This window comes from Spermophilus citellus (assembly GCF_964194105.1).
Source record: "Spermophilus citellus genome assembly, chromosome: 1".
NCBI lineage: Eukaryota > Metazoa > Chordata > Mammalia > Rodentia > Sciuridae > Spermophilus > Spermophilus citellus.
The window spans coordinates 34,338,558-34,363,272 of NC_138182.1; the positions used below are offsets into that span (position 1 = coordinate 34,338,558).

The 24,715-nt window shown below is 36.3% G+C and overlaps 1 long non-coding RNA gene across 1 annotated transcript in view; it reads right to left on the reverse strand.

Moving 5' to 3' along the window:
- The window catches only part of LOC308650096, a 123,874-nt gene that overhangs the window by 58,446 nt on the left and 40,713 nt on the right, over positions 1 to 24,715 (reverse strand). The window contains exon 3 of the long non-coding RNA XR_014022247.1: positions 13,239 to 13,358. This is a non-coding gene — a long non-coding RNA (uncharacterized lncRNA). The remainder of the gene's footprint in view (positions 1 to 13,238; positions 13,359 to 24,715) is intronic.

A 24,715-nucleotide genomic window follows, 5' to 3' on the forward strand; every position in this document is an offset into this window, starting at 1 on the left:
CAGAGCAGTATGCAAAATTTAAAATTTATGAATTGTTTATTTGGGGAGTTTTTCCATTTAATATTTTTGGACCATGGTTGACCATGATTAACTGGAACTGCAAAGGCCTAATTGTGAATTAGGGAAGACTACTATATAAAGAAAAGACAAAGGAGGAATTGTTGTATAGGACACATACACTAAGAGCCAAGAATACTGCATGATCAATCCACAAATTAGTTTTTGACCTTAGATAAATCAACTTAACTCTCAGGATTTCAGTTTCCTCACTGTGAAATGAAAACACTGGTCTAGGTTCATCTCTGTAATTTCTTTTTCCAAATATATGAATATGAATATGTATTCATACTTTGAATGATATACTAATGTGTATGCTTTAAAAGATGAACCTGTCACGTTCAAACAATATCAAGCCTCCCCAGGGTACATGACACTAAGATGGATATCGTGAACCTTCTGTTTAGCTTTATCAGCTTTGCATTTCTTTTTTGCTAGTGCAGTGCATTTTTAAATTGAAAAGTTAAATCTATTTTGAACAAAAAATGAAGCTATTTTGTATGTTTGCTGTTCTTTCTTGTTTCATAACTTCTAATTTATGAAACCTTTGTCTTTTGTTAACTTTTTCATTTTATTCTAGTCTTACTGAAATATATTGTTTTTAATATTTTTGATGTCCTAAAATAAAAAAGGAACGATACAGAGATTAATTATGCATAGTTTGTATATATTAATATTATTTGTCTTCTGAAACTTACTGTGTTTTTTTAATACCTTTCTTTCATGTGGAATAATTTTCATGCCAGGGTTTACTTAACAGAAACAAATGAAACTAATGATCTAAATTCAGAAAATAATTAAAAATTATTTTAAAAATAAAAATATTATATTAAAAATAATTCTATAGCACTGCAAACATTTCTATATATGAAGCAGCCATAAGGCCTGCGTTTTTTTTTTTTTTTTTTTTTTTTTTTAGTGTGACACCCTTTATTTTTCAGTAAAAAATAAATTTAAAAGTCCTCTTTGGTAAACTCCTATTAAAGGTCAATAAATTTTCCCTGAGAGAAGAAGCATATTATTGAATATCATCATAAATATATTAGCAGAGCACAATCCCTGAGTAGAAAGGTCAAAGAAATTCTACATTTCAGAAAGAGATAACATAGAAGAAGAAAGACCCAGGACATTTCGTTTACTCTGACATCATCTTGTTCTCTAGACAATGTTCTAGCTGAATTTTCACACCCCTTCCTGGATACCTAGATTCCTACATACAATCTCTTTAATATGCACCACATACAACTTTAGATATGTCATAATTCTGCTCCAAAACTTCTATTTCTGTCTCTTTTGTGTAAAAGATACAAAGGCTTCCACAGTGTGGATTACAAACTATCTTTTTAAGTCTAATACCTTTTCTAAAAATAATTCTATACCACTGCAAACATTTCTATATATGGTTTCTTCAACATACATGCATATATACCCATTTCTATCTTTACCTTTCAAAATACTTTCCTTGCCATGGAAATCTGGACTCCTTATTTCTAAATATACCTTACTAGCTCTTCCAGGTGACTAGTTCTTATTTCCCCAGTTTTTATGGATTGACTCATTCCTGAAATTCTGTATCACATAAAGTTTATATTCTGTTTGTCACAGAGCTAGCTCTAAGTTTACTTTTTTAAATGTAGTTTGCTATTCTTAATGTATGTATTTTATCCCCACAACTACATCCTAAATCCCTCATGAATAGGGACAATGTCATTCTCACACTGTGGTATTTCCAATCCATAGCACATACACTTACTCATAAATAGTTCTCAATAGAAGTCTGCAGATGATTGTGGTAACTATTTTATGCTTTTGATTCAAAGGATGTAAATACTATGTTGACACAAAGCCAAGTAGTATTGACTATTTGTGTATAATAGACAAATAGGAGTGAATCTTAAGCCATTCAGAAGCTCTGAGATTCAGGGGTCTCCAAATAAAAGCCAGAACGTTTAAAATGCAGGTCAAAACTCTGAAATGAGCCCATATCTAGAGTTAACACAGGGATATAAAAAAATGATGTCTTAGATGATTCCGTTGCCATGTATATTAAAAATGTTATATACTCACGAGGTTTAAAGCAACTTCTAGATAAAATTCTTGACGATAAAGCCAACTGCCTTCCACTTAGCACAAAAGTTCAAAAGCTCTGATATATTATAGTTGTGATGGTTCTTAAATCACAAAAAAATGATCCCAAAGTTCAGTATAAATGATACCTTCTTCTATTTTTTGTTTATCATGAAATGATTTTTATCTCAGCTGAGAAGAGGTATGAAGTCACTTCTCAATAACTAGCTCAAACATTTCTTACTCTGGAAATCCATCTCCAAACCATTTCAGAATTAGTCATTCCTTCCAATGTACTCCAAAAACACAAGCTGCCTTTGTTTTAATACTTATTAAAATTTTATTTCGTAATTTGTCCACATTTCTATAATTTACACTAGCCTAAAGATTTCTTATGAATATTCTTCTTCTCTTGTTTTTTTTATATTTGTTTGCTTTCTTAAGGCTAAGAAACTTGCACATTAAAAATGTTCCATAAATGTTTATTAAATGTATGTTTTAAGAGCATATGGAAGTTTGAAACTTCTACCACCTGATTCTGGGGATTTATTCCATCAGATGCATCTGTCAAGCTTAAAGCAAACAGAAGTTCATAGAGCCAATAAATGAAGTGAGCAGTTGCAACAGAGAGACTGAAACAACCTGCTTAAAAGGTTTTATCATACTTCCTTTGACTTTGTAATTCTCAAAGAGCACATTTGACATTCCTAATAAAGATTTACTGAATAAATGTTATATTCTGCTCTGACCATGTAGTTGCAGAAGCAAAGGATTAGCATCAGATATTGCCACTGAAAACATGTTAGAAAAGCAGGAAGCTATGCTATATACTATGTATTCTGGCTGTATTGAAATTCTGATGGTTTTGTTGCTTCCAAGTTGCTACAGCTATAGGAACAAAACAACTCAGAAAAGTGTTTGAAGACTCACTCAACTCTGAATTATTTTTTATATAACACCCTCATAAGTTATAAATAAGATTATTTGATTGCCACAAAGGTTATAAATTTATATGTGATATTACAATAAAATGACCTCAATACAAAGCATGTAATTTGTATTGTAATCCAATATTCAATGAAACTGTAGGTATTCAGGGTACCATCTCATTTGTCTTTGGGCTAAACAATGTAGGCAATAGTATTAGCAGATACATGTTAATGGGAACATCAACATCTATTTGCAGGTGGGCACTTTTTTCAGACTTACCAATAGTATTTCTGTAAATATACTCACCAATAGTATAAATGGCATTGTACCAATCAGAATCATGAATAATTATAAAGCTTTCGGTACTAAACTGTACCAGATGGCTTAACTATAGGGATTAAAATGAATGGTATTATATTTCTCAGACATCTGGGTGCTTTTAACAACATATGGAGCTAGGACTAGCACTCCCAGTATTTTTTAATAGCAAAATCATTAACATTTGCAAAAGAAAATTTCTAAGATGGTAGCATTTTATCCACATTCATTGTTAAGACTTTTTACAGTTTTCTTAATATCAATTTATGCAAAATGTTTACATATACTGAGTAGTTAATAATATGTATGTGATATGAATTTTTATAGGAAAAACTGTATGAATTGAAAAGAGAAAAGAAAGCGAAAGAGTAAAGTATAATTTAACCTTGTTAAAAATATAGAATCCTTATTAGCTGAATGTTTGAGAGATTGAGTCTCTCTCGAAAATCATGATAACTGACCATTTACTTCATATTGGATTTATTTTCATATTTCGCACTTAAGAGAGTGGTTTGAGATATTTACAGACTTGATACCACCTGCCTCTGTCACCCTCCAGTTCATTTATTTATTTATTTTCTCAAAGTCCCAGAATTTATCTGATTGGGCAACAATTGAAGGGTCATATCTCTAATGTTCTTATAGGTTGTAACAAACCATTATAAATGAATTTTTTTAATTAGACAAGATTCCTCCAAATAACTTTAATAAGAACTAAATAGGATTAGAAGTAATCTCTAAAGTTAAGTGTGACCATGAGAGTTCAGCTAAGATAGTTTTGTAGCAATTGTCCAACCAATACATATTCTATGGCTAAATGAATGCATCAATACAATTTTAGCATTTCAATACATTTCAAACTATGAAGACTTGAACACGAAGAAAGAAAAGAGAAAAGAAGTGGAAGGAAGGAACATAGAAAGAAGCTAGGAGGAAGCGAGGAAGTAAGAACAGAAAGGAAGAAGGGAAAGAGGAAAGGAGAAACTTAAAAGAGATGTGGAGAGGAAAAGAGAGGAAGAAAAGAAAGTTGCAAGAAGTGGAGCAGAGGAAGGTGGACATTTACTAAATCACATCCTTATAGAGAAAGAGAAAGTTAAAAAGGGTTTTAAAGGAATCAGTAGGTATAAATTCTATTATTTAATAAGACATCAACAAATAGAGTTGATTCCCATATGTTGGCTAAGATAATAAATTTGTTTAATTCAGTTAGTAATACTAACAATTTATTTATACATTCTTTGGGTTTTCAAAATACACAACTAGAAAACATTTAAAATGTATGTTGCTAACTTTCACTGGCTTGTGGAAATTCTCCTGTGGCATATTTTCAAATGCAGCTTCTATCTAATTCTCTCTTTCTTCTTCAGGGACTCTAATTGCTCATATTCTAGAGTTTTTTTTTTTTTTGTGATGCCCTACATATTTCTTGTGCGCATCATAAATTACCATCTTGATACTTTTTTTACTGATCTGTCTTCCAGACACTATCTGACGTTTCTAACATTCCATTACATTGATCAATTGAAATATTTACTCTAGTTATATGTTTTCTACCATTTTATTTTTTTGTGATTTGGGGTCTACACTAAAATCCTCCACAATTTTCACTATGATTTTGTACAACTAATTGCATTTTTATTGTTCTGATTGACACCCTGAAATCTCAATCACTAAGCGGTCTCTCTTTTATCTTTTTTTTTTTTCTCTTCTAGTCCATGGTCCTATCACTCTTAGTTGTTTATTTTGTTTCAATCAAGTCTTTTTTTTTTGATTAGATGCTGAACATTTTTGAAAATATTATATCAACTCTTGATAATATTACCTATTACCAAAAAACTTAACATGTTAGTTGGTAAGCAGATAGAGAGGCTATGAATCACCTTGATCTTTTCATAGCTGTTCTCTTCCATTTGACCTTTACTTACTGACTGCCTAACTATCTTTTGGCCATGGTGATCTTTTTAAGGATATGCATCCTCTGTGTTCTAAAATCAAGTCTGAACCACATATCTGATGAAATCTCAGTTTAACATTTTAGGGTATACCCTCTCTTGCTTTAATTTCAATCTGTGGCTAAAAATGACCATAACTATCGTGGATTAATCTACTTTCAGAAGATCGAGTCATATGCATGATCACATTCAGAATGAAATCGAGAAGACATTTGTAGTACAATGATGTGGGGTTTAGGTGTGAAAAATTGATAAAGCAGAGTTCCTCAAAATAGAATGGAACAGAATGAGGTAAAGAATAAAACAAGAAGAGGGCTAGCCTTGCCATGGTATAGTAGAACTTCTTTCTCAAGAATAAAAATAAAAGTACGCTGCGCCACTGTGTGGGAGAAACACGAGGTGAAATGGCTGAAGGCTACCTTGGTGGGAATCCCCAGTGAAATTGAAGTGCTCCAGAATCTAGAGGTCAAAATTCCAGCGCGCGAGATTCGGCTGCAGGGGCTTGGTAGCGGGCGATTTCTCCGCACGGAGCGAAGCAGTACTTGTTCGGCGGACGGCCCCGTGGATGGAGTCTGGGACGCGCCCGAGTTAATTAGCCGCGAGTTACCAGAGAGGGATTACAGCGAAGCGGATTCTGCAGGCTCCTGCCAGTGGCACACTAGCCGCGCTGAGTGCTGAATTCCAGCTTTGAAATACAGGAGAGAATCGGTCCAGTTCGTTCCCGACACCGGTCGGAACACGCAGGAGAACTGCAGCCGCCATCATGGAGAGCTGACGCAATCATCCCTGCTTTCTACTGATCTCAGCTCATTCAACTACAGAACAGGTGATTCCAGGCTGGTATTTGCCTGCGTCGCGCAGACAGATCGCTCAGGCTCGGGATTGGAAACTCTGAGGAGAATACTCTTCAGGCCTCACCCCTGGCAAGGCGGGCGCCGGGCTTTGAGCGGCCAGATTCTAGTTCCCCGGGTTGCTTTGGCCCAGGGCGGGAGATCCTTCTTGGCCCGGGGCTGCGAAACCCGCGGCGACTGTGTCTTTGACCCTGCCCCTGTCTGAGCGTACACTGAGCTGGGAGAGGTTGGAGCTGCCAGGTCCGGGCGGGGGCCTCCTGGGCCTGAGGCTGGGGTACCTCTGTGGACCCTGCTCCGAGCAGAGTGTGGCAGGGATCTGAGAGGCTGGGTTCTGGCCCTCGTGGCTGCTTGAGCCCAGGGCCGCGGAGCCTGCGGGGACCGCGAGCTGAGGCCAGCCACAAGTGAAACTTGCGACGAGGGGCAGCGGGACTCTGTCTCCTGGAACAGTTTTGACCCGGAGCTGGAGAGCCCGCGGGAAGTGCGTCTTAGACTCTGCTCCAAGGGGAGCGTACACCGAGCAGGGAGAGTTTGGTGCGGCCAGGCTTGGGCACCTAGCAGGGAGAGTCTGGTGCGGCCAGGCTTGGGCTCCCGGGGCGGCTCTGGCCTGGGTTTGGGGAACCCGCGGCGGTTGCCCTGAGGAGCCTGCTCCTAGCAGAAAGTGGCGGGGATTGGAGAGACCGGCTCCTGGCTCCCGAAGCGGCTCTGGCTCAGGGTTGGGGATCCTACAGGGACTGCTTCTTGGTCCGGGTCCTGCTGGTTACTGCGGGGGCCTGGAGGGCAGAGTGGAGCTGCCTCCTGTGCCCAGAGCAGGCTAAGGGTCCCGCTGGTGTGGTATCGCGACACCCCAACTGCAGCTGGGGCCGAGGAGAGTAGCCGCCCACGCCTGGAACAGGACCAGCAACCCGACGGCAGGGTAGCCAAGTCAACCCACTTGGAGTAGAGGCCGTGAAGAGCTGCCGTCTGACCCTGCAAGGTAGGCAGTCCTGCGTCCCACTGGCAGGACAGGCTCGGCAGCCGGCCAGTGTAGTGGACGAGTAGCATCGAGGCAGTCACGTCACACTGGTTGGAGTGGGGGTTGAACAGAGCCGCCGCCAGCATCCGGAAGGAGCCCAGAGACCCGTTGGAGAGGCAGTTAGGTACCCCCACTGGGAGTGGGGGTTGAGCAGAACTGCAGCCCAGGCCCGCAGGGTGGGCAGATCTGAGACCCACCGGCGGAACAGGCTTGGAGGCCGACCAGCGTGGTAGACACGTCACATCAATTGGAGTAGGGGTGGAGAAGAGCTGCTGCCCACGTCTGGATCAGGACCAACGATCCGAGGACGTGGTAGGAACGTCACCGCAATTGGAGTGGGGGCAGAGTAGAGCAGCCACCCGTGCCCGCAGGGCGGGCAGACCTACGACCAACCAGCGTAGTATATAGATCACCCTGATTAGAGGAGGATCACAGCCACTACCCGCCCTACAAGAGAGATATCCCAAATATACAAGAGCAACAAAAATAAACAGGGGGAAAAATTTCAAAAACACAACAGTTTCACGAAGCAGAAAGAAACGCAAGCAACATGAAAAGACAAGGAAAGAAAGGACCACAAGCAATGCAGGTCAACTCAACCCTTGAAGAGGTAATAGCTGCAACAGATGGAATGTCAGATAAAGAGTTCAGGATATACATGCTTCAGATGATCTGGACTCTCAAGGAAGACATGAGACAGCAAAATCAGACAATGAAAGATCACATTGACAAGGAACTACAGAAACAAATCCAGGAAGTAAAAGATCAATTTCACAGGGAGCTAGAAGTAATAAAGAACAAACAAATAGAAATCCTAGAAATGCAGGAAGCAATAAACCAACTTAAAACCTCAATTGACAATACTACCAGCAGAATAGATCACTTAGAAGATAGAACATCAGACAATGAAGACAAAGTATTTCAACTTGAGAAGAACATAGACAGTTCAGCAAGACTGCTAAGAAACCATGAGCAGAACATCCAAGAGATATGGGATAACATTAAAAGGCCAAACTTAAGAGTCATTGGGATACAGGAGGGCACAGAGCTCCAAACTAGAGGAATGAACAATCTATTCAATGAAATAATACGAGAAAACTTCCCAGACTTGAAGAATGAAACAGAATCCCATATCCTAGAAGCCTACAGGACGCCAAAAGTGCAAAATCATAAGAGATCCACACCTAGACACATTATAATGAAGATGCCCAACATACAGAATAAGGAGAGAATTTTAAAAGCTACAAGAGAAAGAAAGCAGATTACATTTAGGGGCAAACCAATCAGGATAACAGCTGATCTCTCAACACAGACTCTGAAAGCTAGAAGATCCTGGAATAACATATTTCAAACACTGAAAGAAAATGGGCTCCAACCAAGAATCGTGTATCCGGCGAAATTAAGCTTCAGGATGGAAGATGAAATTAAAACCTTTCACGATAAACAAAAGTTAAAAGAATTTGCAGCTAGAAAACCATCTCTTCAAAAAATCCTTGGCAAAACATTACAGGAAGAGGAAACTGAAAATAACATTGAAAACCATCAGTGGGAGATAGGACAGTAAAGGGGGGAAAGTAACCAAAGAGGAAAACTAATCAGGTTTAGTAACATACATAAACAAATATGACTGGAGGAACAAACCTAATCTCAATAATAACCCTAAATGTTAATGGCTTAAACTCACCAATTAAGAGACACAGGCTAGTCGAATGGATCACAAAACAAGATCCAACAATATGTTGCCTACAGGAGACGCATTTGATAGGAAAAGATATACATAGACTGAAGGTGAAAGGCTGGGAAAAATCATTCCACTCATATGGACTGCGGAAACAAGCAGGAGTGTCCATACTCATATCAAACAAAATAGATTTCAAGCCAAAATTAATCAAAAAGGATAAAGAGGGACACTGCATACTGCTCAAGGGAACCATACACCAACAAGACATAACAATCATAAATATATATGCCCCAAACAATGGTGCACCTACGTTCATCAAGCAAACTCTTCTCAAGTACAAGAGTCTAATAGACCACCATACAATAATCATGGGAGCCTTCAACACACCTCTCTCACCACTGGACAGATCTTCCAAACAAAAGTTAAATAAGGAAACTATAGAACTCAACAACACAATTAACAACCTAGACTTAATTGACATATATAGAATATACCACCCAACATCAAGTAGTTACACATTTTTCTCAGCAGCACATGGATCCTTCACAAAAATAGATCATATATTATGTCACAGGGCAACTCTTAGACAATATAAAGGAGTAGAAATAATACCATGCATCCTATCTGATCATAATGGAATGAAACTGAAAATCAACGATAAAAGAAGGAAGGAAAAATCATGCACCACGTGGAGAATGAACAATAGGTTACTGAATGACCAATGGGTCATAGAAGACATCAAGGAGGAAATTAAAAAATTCTTAGAGATAAATGAAAACACTGACACAACATATCGGAATCTATGGGACACATTGAAAGCAGTTTTAAGAGGAAAATTCATTGCTTGGAGTTCATTCCTTAAAAAAAGAAAAAACCAACAAATAAATGATCTCATACTTCATCTCAAAATCCTAGAAAAAGAAGAGCAAAATAACAGCAAAAGAAGTAGAAGGCAAGAAATAATTAAAATCAGAGCTGAAATTAATGAAATTGAAACAAAAGAAACAATTGAAAATATTGACAAAACCAAAAGTTGGTTCTTTGAAAAAATAAATAAAATTGACAGACCCTTAGCCATGCTAATGAAGAGAAGAAGAGAGAGAACCCAAATTACTAGCATACAGGATGAAAAAGGCAATATCACAACAGACACTTCAGAAATACAGAAGATAATCAGAAATTACTTTGAATCCTTATACTCCAATAAAATAGAAGATAGTGAAGGCATCGATAAATTTCTTAAGTCATATGATCTGCCCAGATTGAGTCAGGAAGATATAGACAACCTAAACAGACCAATAACAATAGAGGAAATAGAAGAAACCATCAAAAGACTACCAACTAAGAAAAGCCCAGGACCGGATGGGTATACAGCAGAATTTTACAAAACCTTTAAAGAGGAACTAACACCAATACTTTTCAAGTTATCTCAGGAAATAGAAAAAGAGGGAGAACTTCCAAATACATTCTACGAGGCCAACATCACCCTGATTCCTAAACCAGACAAAGACACTTCAAAGAAAGAAAACTACAGACCAATATCTCTAATGAACCTAGATGCAAAAATCCTCAATAAAATTCTGGCAAATCGGATTCAAAAACATATCAAAAAAATTATACACCATGATCAAGTAGGATTCATCCCTGGGATGCAAGGCTGGTTCAATATACGGAAATCAATAAATGTTATTCACCACATCAATAGACTTAAAAATAAGAACCATATGATCATCTCGATAGATGCAGAAAAGGCATTCGACAAAGTACAGCATCCCTTTATGTTCAAAACTCTAGAAAAATTAGGGATAACAGGATCATTCCTCAACATTGTTAAAGCAATCTATGATAAGCCACAGGCCAGCATCATCCTGAATGGAGAAAAATTGAAGGCATTCCCTCTAAGATCTGGTACAAGACAGGGATGCCCTCTCTCACCACTTCTGTTCAACATAGTCCTCGAAACACTGGCCAGAGCAATTAGACAGACGAAAGAAATTAAAGGCATAAAAATAGGAAAAGAAGAACTTAAATTATCACTATTTGCAGACGATATGATTCTATACCTAACAGACCCAAAAGGGTCTACAAAGAAACTATTAGAGTTAATAAATGAATTCAGCAAAGTGGCGGGATATAAAATCAACACGCATAAATCAAATGCATTCCTGTATATCAGCGACAAATCCTCTGAAACAGAAATGAGGACAACTACTCCATTCACAATATCCCCCCAAAAAATAAAATACCTGGGAATCAATCTAACAAAAGAGGTGAAAGACCTATACAATGAAAACTACAGAACCCTAAAAAGAGACATAGAAGAAGACCTCAGAAGATGGAAAAATATACCCTGCTCATGGATAGGCAGAACTAACATCATCAAAATGGCGATATTACCAAAAGTTCTCTATAAGTTCAATGCTATCCCAATCAAAATCCCAACTGCATTTCTTGTAGAAATAGATAAAACAATCAGGAAATTCATATGGAATAATAAAAGACCCAGAATAGCAAAAACAATGCTAAGCAGGAAGTGTGAATCAGGCGGTATAGCGATACCAGACTTCAAACTATACTACAGAGCAATAGTAACAAAAACAGCATGGTACTGGTACCAAAACAGGCGAGTGGACCAATGGTACAGAATAGAAGACACAGTAACCAATCCGCAAAACTACAACTATCTTATATTTGATAAAGGGGCTAAAAGCATGCAATGGAGGAAGGATAGCATCTTCAACAAATGGTGCTGGGAAAACTGGAAATCCATTTGCATCAAAATGAAACTGAATCCCTTTCTCTCGCCATGCACAAAAGTTAACTCAAAATGGATCAAGGAGCTCGATATTAAATCAGAGACACGGCGTCTGATAGAAGAAAAAGTCGGCTATGATCTACATACTGTGGGGTAAGGCCCCAAATTCCTCAATAGGACACCCATAGCGCAAGAGTTAACAACCAGAATCAACAAATGGGACTTACTCAAACTAAGAAGTTTTCTCTCAACAAAAGAAACAATAAGAGAGATAAACAGGGAGCCTACATCCTGGGAACAAATCTTTACCCCACACACTTCAGATAGAGCCCTAATATCCAGAGTATACAAAGAACTCAAAAAATTAGATAATAAGATAACAAATAACCCAATCAACAAATGGGCCAAGGACCTGAACAGACACTTCTCAGAGGAGGACATACAATCAATCAACAAGTACATGAAAAAATGCTCAACATCGCTAGCAGTCAGAGAAATGCAAATCAAAACCACCCTAAGATACCATCTCACTCCAGTAAGATTGGCAGCCATTAAGAAATCCAACAACAACAAGTGCTGGCGAGGATGCGGGAAAATGGGTACACTTGTTCATTGTTGGTGGGACTGCAAAATGGTGCAGCCAATTTGGAAAGCAGTATGGAGATTTCTTGGAAAGTTGGGAATGGAACCATCATTTGACCCAGCTATTCCCCTCCTCGGTCTATTCCCTAAAGACCTAACAAGAGCATGCTACAGGGACACTGCTATATCGATGTTCATAGCAGCACAATTCACGATAGCAAGATTGTGGAACCAACCTAGAAGCCCTTCAATAGATGAATGGATTAAAAAATGTGGCATTTATACACAATGGAGTATTACTCTGCAATAAGAAATGACAAAATCATAGAATTTGGAGGGAAATGGATGGCATTAGAGCAGATTATGCTAAGTGAAGCTAGCCAATCCTTAAAAAACAAATGTCAAATGTCTTCTTTGATATAAGGGGAGTAACCAAGGACAGGGTAGAGACGAAGAGCTGGAGAAGAAGAATAACATTAAACAGGGATGATAGGCGGGAGGGAAAGTGAGAGTTAAGGGAAATTGCATGGAACTGGAAGGTGAGCCTCAGGGTTATACACAATTACATATAAGAGGAAAGGAGGAGTAGGAGAAAAATTATATAAGTGGAAGAAACGATTTATAGTAGAGGGGATGGAGAGAGAGTAGGGGAGGGGAGGGGAGGGGAGGGGTGAGGGGACAGTGGAGAATGGGATAGACAGCAGAATACATCAGTCACTAGAAAGGCAATTTGTAAATCAATGGAAATGTAACTGATGTGACACAGCAATCTGTATACAGGGTAAAAATGGGAGTTCATAACCCACTTGAATCAATCTGTGAAATATGGTATAATAAGAACTATGTAATGTTTTGAACAACCAACAATAAAATAATTTAAAAAAAAGAATAAAAATAAAGATAGAGGAGGAAGGATAAAATATAGCCAATGGAAAGTTGAGGAAGTGGTTTGAGATCAGAGCAAAGTATGCACAGTAGGGACAAAGATAAATAGACCTGATTTCATGACTACTGAAGTTTATTATGAGTTTACCTTGAATCTGACAGCATGGAGTGAAGCTCATGAGCACAGTGCTCAGGACTTGTGGTGATGCTGACTTCAGACAAGAGAGCACAGCAGGAAAGGTAAGAGCAGACAATAGAAGCACCATGCCTGTAACATGAAGGGAAGCAAAAATTATGGCATTTCTGTGACAGCTAAGCTAAGATCAATCATTGCCCACCAATAATAATTATGTTATGCTCCATTTAGAAAATATTTGGAATTTCCCAAATATACCAGCCAAACATAAACATAATAACACCAACCTAAGAAACAGAGAATTTAAAGGGTAATTAGTTACTAAAGAAGACATTGAAAAGCAGAAATCCTGAGGACCTTCTTATCAAATTGTAATCAAAATGCTATTTAATCATTGGAAGGTGATGGAAATGCAGAAAAGACAGACGAGATAATTTGGTCCAGAATCTATGAAGTCAGGTGGTTGATTTTGGTTTTGGTTTTGGTTTTGCTTATTTCAATAAACAAAAGAAATAAAGTTTTATTCTATAAGCAGCAATATAATGAAAAGAACGGGATTCTTAATCCATCATATATAATGGCTTCTAGCTAGAAAATGTAAAGAGTTTAAAATTTGTAAAACAGTATTAATACTAACAGAATTTTAAGTTAAAAATATTGAGCATTGCAGCTATAAGTTTTTTGCGACTGTTTTTAAATTAAAATTTAAAGTCCTATGTATTTCAGATACCAATGTTCATCCCAGAGATTTAATACAATGCATATTTTTTTTCTTATTATAACTCTAGCTTCTATTCCTCATTTCCAGATGTATTATAAATATGAATTATCCAACAATACATTATTCTACATTTAGCATTAAATACTTACTTTACTTTATAAAACACTGGATATACACTCATCTAAACTAAAATGGGCACAAACCAATTTAAATGTCACTTTCTTGATATCTTGCTAATTGCATTGAACCAATAAATAGCTCTTTCAATTGTTGATTTTCAGTTCACCCAGTTCTGACTTATATTTTCATTTTTTTTTTCTGGTAGTAATTCCAAGATTGAACACTGGGGATGCTGAAAGCAACACTGTCACACACATTGAGACATAAAGGTAGTGCATTTCATGCCTTGCATCCTAACAAAACCAGCCAATGACACTTTGTTCCAAGTTAGATAAGACTAGCTGACCATGCCCTGAAGTTGATTTCGCTGCTTCCTGACTATACAGATCTGTATAAATGAATATCTCTATTCATTTATTACTATTCATGAATTAGCTACAGAGAAAACATATTGCATTGAGATCACAAATTTTTTAAAAGTCTAAAAAAGACAATATGAAATATTTTGTATTTTAGAGTTAAATGTAATATATGGACAGCTTTATGTATAATTACCAAAAACTTACAAATAATGCAAATGTCCTTCAACTACTTAGTGAGTACACACAATGTGGTACATCTGTATAATGGAGTAGCATCCAGCAAAAAAAAAAAAAGGAAAACATTAGTGATTCACACTGCAACATGCATGAACTTAAGACATAATAAGCTGAGTTAAGAAGCAACATCCAACAGGCTACATATTGCATTATTCCATTTATATTACATTTTGGAAAAGGCAAAACTATAGAGACAGAAAACACATCAATAGTTGCTAGGAGTTAGAGGTAGATTGAATGTTTTACTACAAAGGAACATAAGCAAATGTTTCAGAAGAGAAACAATCCCTATATATCTGATAATGGTGTAGCTTTCCTAATTGTATAGTTTTGCCAAAAATAATAAATTATGCATAAATGAGAATGAGTTTATTTCATATCAATTATACCTCTATATAATCATGATTTAAAAATACACCTTTGGGGGCTGGGGTTGTAGCTCAGTGGTAGAGCACTTACCTAGCATGTGTGAGTCACTGGGTTAGATCTTCAGCACCCCATAAAAAAATAAATAAATACAATAAAGGTATTGTGTCCATCTACAACTAAAAATAAAACAACAACAACACATCTTTGTTTCAGTGTCATCATGCATTTCTTGGTATGATGCTGTAAGCAGGGCCCAGCACCACTTCTGGTTTTTTAACAAAAAGGTGATATTTTAACTAATCATGAGAACAAATTGACAACAAATTGAGGGGTAATCTGCAAAATAATTTCCAGTGCTTTGCAAAATATCAGGCCACAAAAGTCAGAAAAGCATGAAAGAATTGTTTCAGAATTGAGGAAAACAAGGAAAATTGACAACTAAATATAATTTTGAGTTCTGGACTGAATGCTAGACAAGAAAAAATACATTAGTAGGACAACAGGCAAATACAAGTAAGGTCATAGTACAACTAATGCCATACCATAATTCATAGTAAATGCATTAAATAAATGATAATTTCACTTGTGATTATGTAGTATTTTACCATTAGAGAGAGATGGCTTCCACCCTGAAAATACTGACTTTCAGATATTTCAAACTTAGCTCATAACTACTCACACAGGTGGCTTCAAAATATTCCCAAGGTTGATTAAAGTAATCAAAGAATGGGTTAAAAATCTAAGTGAGGGTTTGGGTTGTAGCTCAGTGGTAGAGTGCTTGCCTCACATGTGTGAGGCACTGGGCTGGATCCTCAGCACCTCATAGAAATAAATAAACAAAATAAAGGTATTGTGTCCATTTACAACTAAAAATATGTTTTAAAAAATCTAAGTAAACCAGAGAACATAGCAATAAAATGCGTCCTAATCAAATCACTCAAACCAAAGAAGAAAATCTGACTTGTAACCCCGGGAAACACACACACACACACACACACACACACACACACACACACACACACTTTGTTTTCAAAGAAACAGCAATAACACTTATAGCTAATTAACAAAAATTATGAGACCCAAGGTACAAAAGAATAACATCTTTTAAAAAGCAGGCATCTAAACTGCAAATACAAATGACTGCCTCTTTGAAGATATTCTGCAAAATTGAGGGAAAAATAAAGATGTGCCTACACAGACAAAACTTGAGAGATTATGTTTGGTGCAGACCTTTGAAAATACTTTACAGAATTTTTTAAGCTGAATGAAAATGATCCCAGCACGAAATTGCAAAGAAATAATAAATACACCTGAAAGATAAAAATATGACAGTTTAACATCTTTTACCAACTAGAAATAACAATGCTTCAAAAGGTTTTATAATGCTTTTTGAGCACAGAAATGTTAACTATTACATAAAAGGCAGGCACAAATGAATGGAGATTAACTGAAGTTTTTATATTTTTTTTTGCATTGTTCAGTAAGTGGGGAAAATTATAGATTTCATCTAGACCAATAAGATATTTACCATAAGTGTAGTTAACTAAGATAAGAAAAAAAAGAAAGTATGTAAATCAAAAGTAAGATACAAATTGGATTTAGTAAAATAAAATAGCAGGAATTATATGTAAGTGGATACTCTAAATTAAAAACAAATACAATCATGAATACCATTAGCAATTATAGTCTGCCATCATTATAGTCACATTACATATAAGATGATATATTAGTTGAATTAAAAGAAAGGAAAATTAATATTATTCAAAAACGAAATAAAAGAAAGCTGATGTGATTTTATAAATACCAGAATGAGCAGATATTGAAGCAAGAAAGATTACTTGAATTTTTGGAAGAAAAATGACATAATTATAAATATCAATTCAATGGAAAGATATGGTAATAATAATAATAACAAATGTATGTCAACCTAATAACAATTTGCAATATATAAAACAAACTGTGAATAAATAGATAAGTCCACAATTAAAAGAATTTTTTAAGTATTTATTTTTTATTGTAGTTGGACACAATACCTTTATTTACTTTTATGTGGTGCTGAGGATCGAACCCAGGGCGCGCACATGCTAGGCAAGTGTTCTACTGCTGAGCCACAACCCTGGCCCCTTAAAAGAATTTTTAAACATGCATATCATAGTAATATGAAGAATATATTGTATACATATCTATACACTAATTAAGAAGTCTTTAATAGTTATTAACACTGTTAACTAGGCTATTAGTAACACTATTAAGTGACATACTTGACAACTGTAAAATGCTATGCTCAAAAACGGCAAGTACATATTTTAATTTTCCTTGGAGCATATATTAAAATACATCATAATCTAAGCTGCCAAGCAAGACTGAATGAATTTCAAACAATTGAAATATTTGACCACAGTAGAACTTATCTAAAAAGTCTAGAACAAAAAGATAACTACAAAATCTCTAAATATTTGTATCCAACACCCTTACAAATAAGATCTGGGCCAAAGAACTAATCCCCAGGGAGAAAAGGAAACATTTTTAACTGAATGATAATTGACTGCATCTTAAGCAGACTCAAAGAGAAATGGATAAATTATAAAAAAAGGCTGAAAAACAATAAGCCTCTGTTTTTAGAATCAAGAAATAATAATAGCAAATTCGATTCAAATAAGTTAAAAACACTGAAAAAAAGAATACCACAATAACTAATAAGATGAAAAAACACATACCATAAAGAAAATCAGTAAAGAAATAACATTAACCCAATAGGATATGTTGGTGATAAACATAAATTATACCTTCACAGAGGATATCTAAATTTCTTAGATGTAACATGAGTAGCTTCTCAACTCCTTTAATCAAGAGCGGTGAAATTTAATTCAAACATAATATAATATAATTACAACCACTAAACTAAATAAAATGAAAAATGCAGACAATAGCCAATAATCTTGAGTATGTGGAGTACTAGAATTCTCACATATAGCCTATTGGAGTGGAAATTAGTTTTGGAACACTGATGTTTGCCTAACATTGAATATAAAAATGTCTCATGATCCAAAAAAATCCATTTCAAAGTATCAGGCAAAAATTCAGAAATGCATTCTCCTACAAAGACATAGAGAAATATTCATTATTACACTATTCATCATAGGAAAAACTGGAGACTACCCACATCCATCAACAGTGGTATGTATGTGTAAGTAAATTAGGGCATAGTCTCCCAGTGGAATATTATAGAGCAAATAGAATAAATGAACTCTGGTTACATAGAACAACATAGATTAACTGCATGGTTATAACATTGAACAAAAAGTACTCAATACAATGTAATGTTTGTTATATGATAATATGAATATACAATGCAAAGACAGCAAAATTAAAGACTACATATTTACATGTTCCTACATTGAAGGTAAACATTTAAAGAAAGAGAAATATCACAAAATCCAAGATTTGTCAAGGTGCTCAAATAAACTAGTACTGTGTTAATTACCTACATTAGTGATCATTTCATAACATTCCAATTGCTTTTTTAAAGTGAAGCTATTTTTTACTCTTCCATGCATATGGAATATTACACAATTAAAAAGAATGTAAATGAAGTGAGGAGTCTGCTATAAAATAGTCAAATGGTACATATTTTCAAAATAAAAAGTACAGGTTAGTGACATTTGAAAGATCATTTTTAAATACTTCTAAAGCTACCCCAGCCTGAACCAGAAGATAGAAGTTAATCTCTATTCCAAATCTCAGTGGTTATAAAAGGTCCTCTTGCTATTGAAGTTGAGTTTGACAAGAAAGAGATAATGATTTTCTGTATTAAACATAATTTATCAGACTTGTCATAGCTGGACAGTTAGATGGGAATTAGAAAGCTCCAAATTGCAAACTGCAAAAAGTTAGTATTCCCTAGAGTAAGAGTTTGAAGTATGGCATGGCACGAGATAAGGTTCTGTCAGTATGTAAGGGTCTGATTATATGGAGCAAGAACCTCTTCAATTCAGGAATTAATGTTTTATCTAACATAGCCTATAAAGTCATGAATCCTTTTAAACAGAAAACTAGATGTGCATTTTAGGTAAATTAATCTGGTTGCAATGTGGAAGCCTAAATATGAAATGTTAAATAGCAACAGATTTTTTCATTCTAAAACAGGCTACAAAAACTAGAGTGATGATTTCTTTTTTTGTTTTTCATATCTTTTTGTAGTTTAACTTTCAAAAATTCACTAGTGCCAACAGAATAATATCCAAAGGAAGAACCTTGTCCTCACATACAAAGTTCCACAATTCTCTCTGCCAGGCTCATTTGTTGATGTGGTTTCTCACACCAGAATCTAAGGACCTGGAAGTGCCTTTTCTTGTAAAAAAAAAAAATCCCATTTTCATTTCCATTGGCCACCTCCACATCTGCCTTTCCTTCCATTAGGCATTGACCTTTTGTTTAAGTCAATGATTTCTATTACTCTGGTTCCATAGAACTTCATTTAGGCATCTATTGTGCATGTAGCTATCTTATCTTATAATTAGTTGCTGATTTATCTTTCTCATAAAATTATAAGTTTTTAGCTACAATATTTACTGCAATATGTGTCTTTGCCGCACTCTCTGATATAGCATGCACAGCTATTTTTCAATAATTCTTTAATAAATAAACCTTCAAAATATTTGCTTTGGAGATTAGGGTTTTCAAGGGAATTTTTTGAGAATTAATTAAAATGTATGATGTATGTATGGGTATGTGTATATACACCACCCAGGACCTGTTAGGCATTATTCTAGACCACATGCTCAACAGGTCATTATTACCCCAAGGAGGCAAAATTTGTTCTGGGATAGCAAGGGCAAGAAACCCATAAATATTATATGATTTGTATACTTCTGCAGGGTGATAATACATCTGGGGTATTAAAGTTTCACAGGCTGGGAATGATTGAGAAAACATCTTAAAAGACTCTCCAGGGTGTACGTAATTTTTAAAGGAAGTCGAGACACATTGTTGTAAACACAAAATAGAGAGCAGACAGATAAGCACCTACTCTAATGGAATTTATGTTCTAGAGGAAAAAGACAGCCAAAACATGAAGACTCAATCATTATGAAATAGTGAAAATTTCCTGAATAGAACAGGCTGAATAAAACTGGGTTTTATGATAGATTAACAGAGAAGCTACGTTAACTTCAAAGGTTATAGTTTGCCTATCTACTGATATAAGCTGCAAAATGAGACCTAAATAGTAAGAGCAAGCCAGACATTCAATATTTAAGGAGAAGAGAAGGCATGGCAGAAGAGTTAGTGCAAAAGCCTGATGTAAATATTTCCATGTCATGTCTGAGGCACAGACAACATGGCTATGTGGCTATAGCTTATAGCCAATAGTGACAGGGGAGGTGAGGTCAATAGAAAGGGTCTCTAATGTGGAGAAACAGCAGCATGTTTTAAGGGGCCCAATACTATTAGAGAAGTAATATTAGGAGGCCAGAAAGAGAATCGCTGAACTGATGTCCGTGGATGGAAGAGGGGATTAGATCCCAGTGCGTAGCTGTGGAGCTTGGTTTCAAATAGGAGCGTAAATATTTTTACCTATATATAGTAGGCAGGAAGGTATAGAGCACATGATCAAATACTAATTGGTGAGTGCTTTCTTCTGATTTTTAAAATTTTCTGAGTGAAACAGAAATCAATATTAACAGTTAAAGAGTGAGAACAGAAGAAAGGCCCTGCTAGAGTCTGAAACATATACCCCCAAAAGATATGCTGAAATCCTTACCTCTATGTGGGACCTTAATAATGTCATTAGGTCATGAGGGTGGAGGCTAAAGGAATGCAACTAATTTAAATTAGTTACAAAGACATAAAAGAAACTTTTTTTTCCTCTCTCTCTCTTCCACTATGTGAGGAAACTATAACAACAACAAAAAGAGTTTGCAAAACAGGAAATCGATCCTCACCAGACCCTTGATCTTTCTGGCTCCTATATCTTGGACTTCAGAAGTCTTCAGAAGGTTAAGACAAGGTGGAGGAGATAGGAGGACTGGTTGTAAATAATTCCCCAATCAGTGAGCTGGAGAATATAGAACAATTGCCTGGTTCTTAAAGAAATCATTAGCAGTGTGTGCTGATGGATTTTTAACTAAGAATTGGTCATTGTGGTTATGCAGTTTTCTCTAGTCACATTTATTTCCATGGATATGAGTGCAAAATAATAAAACATTTGCCTTTAACTAGAGTTGTGGTCCTGTCAAGAAAGTATGATGAAGAGTGAGGACAAGGGTATGGATGCAATGGGATGATGATTGTGGGATTTGGATTGGACAAGGAAGCCATAAAAGATATTCAAGAGATGAGAGACAGTGTAAGGTAATAAGATCAATGGCCAGTTTGGGCTTAAAGATGCTTAAAGATGGGCTTAGAGATGGTAGCTCCCCAATGCGAATATAAGAGAAAAAAGAAGTTGAAGACTGGGGAGCATCATGTCAGGAAAAAAATAAAAAGAGGAGACATCCAGTCTGAGGTCTGATATGTAATGAACTGAAAGTCTCCACTCATTATTATACTAGGTGAAAAACTGAACAAACAGGAAAAGCTGACAACTCTTTTTAGAACCATCAATGCAGTAAGGTCACAGAGCAAACGGCTGCCCATGAAATTAAAGAGACAAATGGGCAGACACAGAGAATCACAACTTACCTACCAGGAGAAACTGCCAGAGAGCAGCTGTTGGGACAGCTGTTGAACCATAGTTGACAAGTTTCGGGAGCTCAATGCACAAAAAACTGAGTGATTAATCTACAGGAACCCCATCAAAGTGGGGCAATCACACTAATTTTTACCTCTAGGCACTCTGACAGCTCCCCAAAGCGAATATAAGACAAAAATCTTTTCATTGCATCCAATGGGGGGTGGGGTATGAGGGGAATGAATCATTTTGAAATATGCCAAAGCACTGGCCTACTTAATAAAGCTTACCCCTAGGACAGTGTATTTTTTTGGAGGGTGACATACTGGGGTTATATCAGAACCTGACCTATCTGGTTAAACTAACTTACTCAATTCCAAAATGTCCTAGTCTTCCACAGAGGGGAAAGCAAAACTGTAACCGTAGCCCACTCCAGTCATCCTGCTCCATCAAAGTGGGATGGGATACTGAAAACCATGGGTGAATTTCAAAGCCCAAGGGCACTGGCTCACCAACAGCTTATAGAATGCCTCCCCTTCCCCCACACCTTACCACTGCATCACTAAAAGCCTATGTATCGAGTTTCTTTTACCAAGAACATCATATTCCTCTTTCAAAAGAAAAAAAAAGGCATAGTAAAAGTTACGAACAAGCATCAGAAACACAGTAAATAGAGTAGGAATGTTGGAATTATCAGACCAGAAATATAAAAAATCAAGACTTTTAAGAGAAAAAAGTGGACAACATGTAGGAAAAGATAGATGATTTAACAGAGAGATATAATTCTATGAATCAAAAAGAAAAAGTAAAGCTCAAAAACATGTAAAAGAAATGAAGAATGCTTTTGATGGGCATATTAGTAGATGGGATATGGCTAAAGGAAGAATTCCTTCCAAAGTTTAGCTATTGTGCATTGTGCTGCTATAAATATTGATGTGACTGTGTCCCTGTAGTATGCCATTTTTAAGTCCTTTGGGTATAGAACAAGGAAAGGGATAGCTAGATGCCCTTCAATAGATGAATGGATAAAAAAATGTGGCATATATACACAATGGAATATTATTCAGCAATAAAAGAAAATAAAATCATTACATATGCAGGTAAATGGATGGAGTTAGAGAAGATAATGCTAAGTGAAGTTAGGGAATCCCAAAAAGCCAAATGTTGAATGTTTTCTCTGATATAAAGAGGCTGATTCATAGTGGGGTAGAAAGGGGGAGCATGGGAGAAATAAACGAACTCTAGATATGGCAGAGGGGTGGGAGGGGAAAGGAGGGGGTATGGGGTTAGAAATGATGGTAGAATTTGATGGACATTATTATCCAAAGTACATGTATAAAGACACAAATTGGTGTGAATATACTTTGTATACAACCAGAGATATGAAAATTGTGCTGTCTATGTGTAATAAGAATTATAATGCATTCTGCTATTATATAAATTTAAAAATTAATTTAAAAAGAAAGAATTCCTTAGATAGAGGATATGACAATAGAAACTTCCAGAACTTAAAAATAAAAAAAAAATAAAGAGAATGGAAAAAGAAAGAAGGAAGGAAGGAAATAAAGAAGGAAAGAATGAATGAATTAAGGAAAGAAGGAAGGAAGGAAATCAGAATATCCAGGAAGTAAGCAACAACATGGAAACAAAACACAGCAAAATCTATGAAATGCAGCAAGAGTAGTTCCAAGAGGAAAGTTGATAGTGATGACTCAATAAGAAATATCCCAAATAAAGAATCTAACTCTATACCTCAAAAAATTAGAAAAAGAAGAGCAAACTAAGTCCAAATTTAGCAAAAAGAAAGTAATAAATATCAGAGAAGAAACTTTAAGAAGTAGATACTAGAAAAACAAATCTTGAATATTAAACTGGAAAGATGATCCATTCACATTATTTCCTGATTTTCTACACCATTTTGCCAGTTGTTAACTCCACATCTACTTATTGGTTCTGCCACTCAACACAATAACAATGAGAAGTGAAAACGCTCCTTATCTTGATTATGGACTATCTTAGAAACTCCAGAACATGGGAAAGCATACTGAATTCCCTTGCCTACAGAGAAACAAGAAATAAGAAGAAAAGGACAAGTGAGCTGGGCACAGTGGTTCACACATATAATCCCTGTGACTCATAAGGCTGAGGAATGAGCATCACAAGTTTGAGACCAGCCTTAACAATTCAGTGAGACCCTGTCTCAAAATAAAAAGTTGCAGATATAGCTCAGTGGTAGAGCATTCCTGGGTTCAATCTCCAGTACAGAGAGAAAGAGAGAGAGAGAAGGAAGGAAGGAAGCAAAGAAGGAAGGAAGGAAAGAAAGAAGGAAGGAAGGGAGCAAGGGAGGAGAGAGAGGTTGGGAGAGGGGGCAAGTGACTGTTTCAAATGGCTTGAAGTTGGTCAGAGATATTCTAGATCTTCTAACAAGTTTTATCACCCTTAGGAAGATTTCCAGTCAACCACATCATTGCTAATCTAGTGTCTGTGTCCTACATGATCTGGGTGGGAAAGGGCCCCGAGCATGGAAAGTAGGATGTAAAGACTGGATTCCCCATTTGACCCAGCTATTCCTCTTCTTGGACTATACCCAAAGGACTTAAAAACAGCATACTACAGGGATACAGACACATCAATGTTTACAGCAGCACAATTCACAATAGCTAAACTGTGGAGCCAACCTAAATGCCCTTCAGTGGATAAATGGATAAAAAACTGTGGCAATTATACACAATGGAATATTACTCAGCATTAAAAAAGAACAAAATCATGGCATTTGCAGGTAAATAGATAGCATTGGAGAAGATAATGCTAAATGAAGTCAGCCAATCCCCAAAACACAAATGCCAACTACTTTCTCTGATATAAGTGGGGGGTGACTAACAGTAGGGTAGGGAGGGAGAGCATGGGAGGATTAGATTAATTCTAGATAGAGAAGAGGGGTGGGAAGGAAAGGGAGGGGAAGGGGATTAGTAAGGATGGTGGAATGTGATGGTCATCATTATACAAAGTA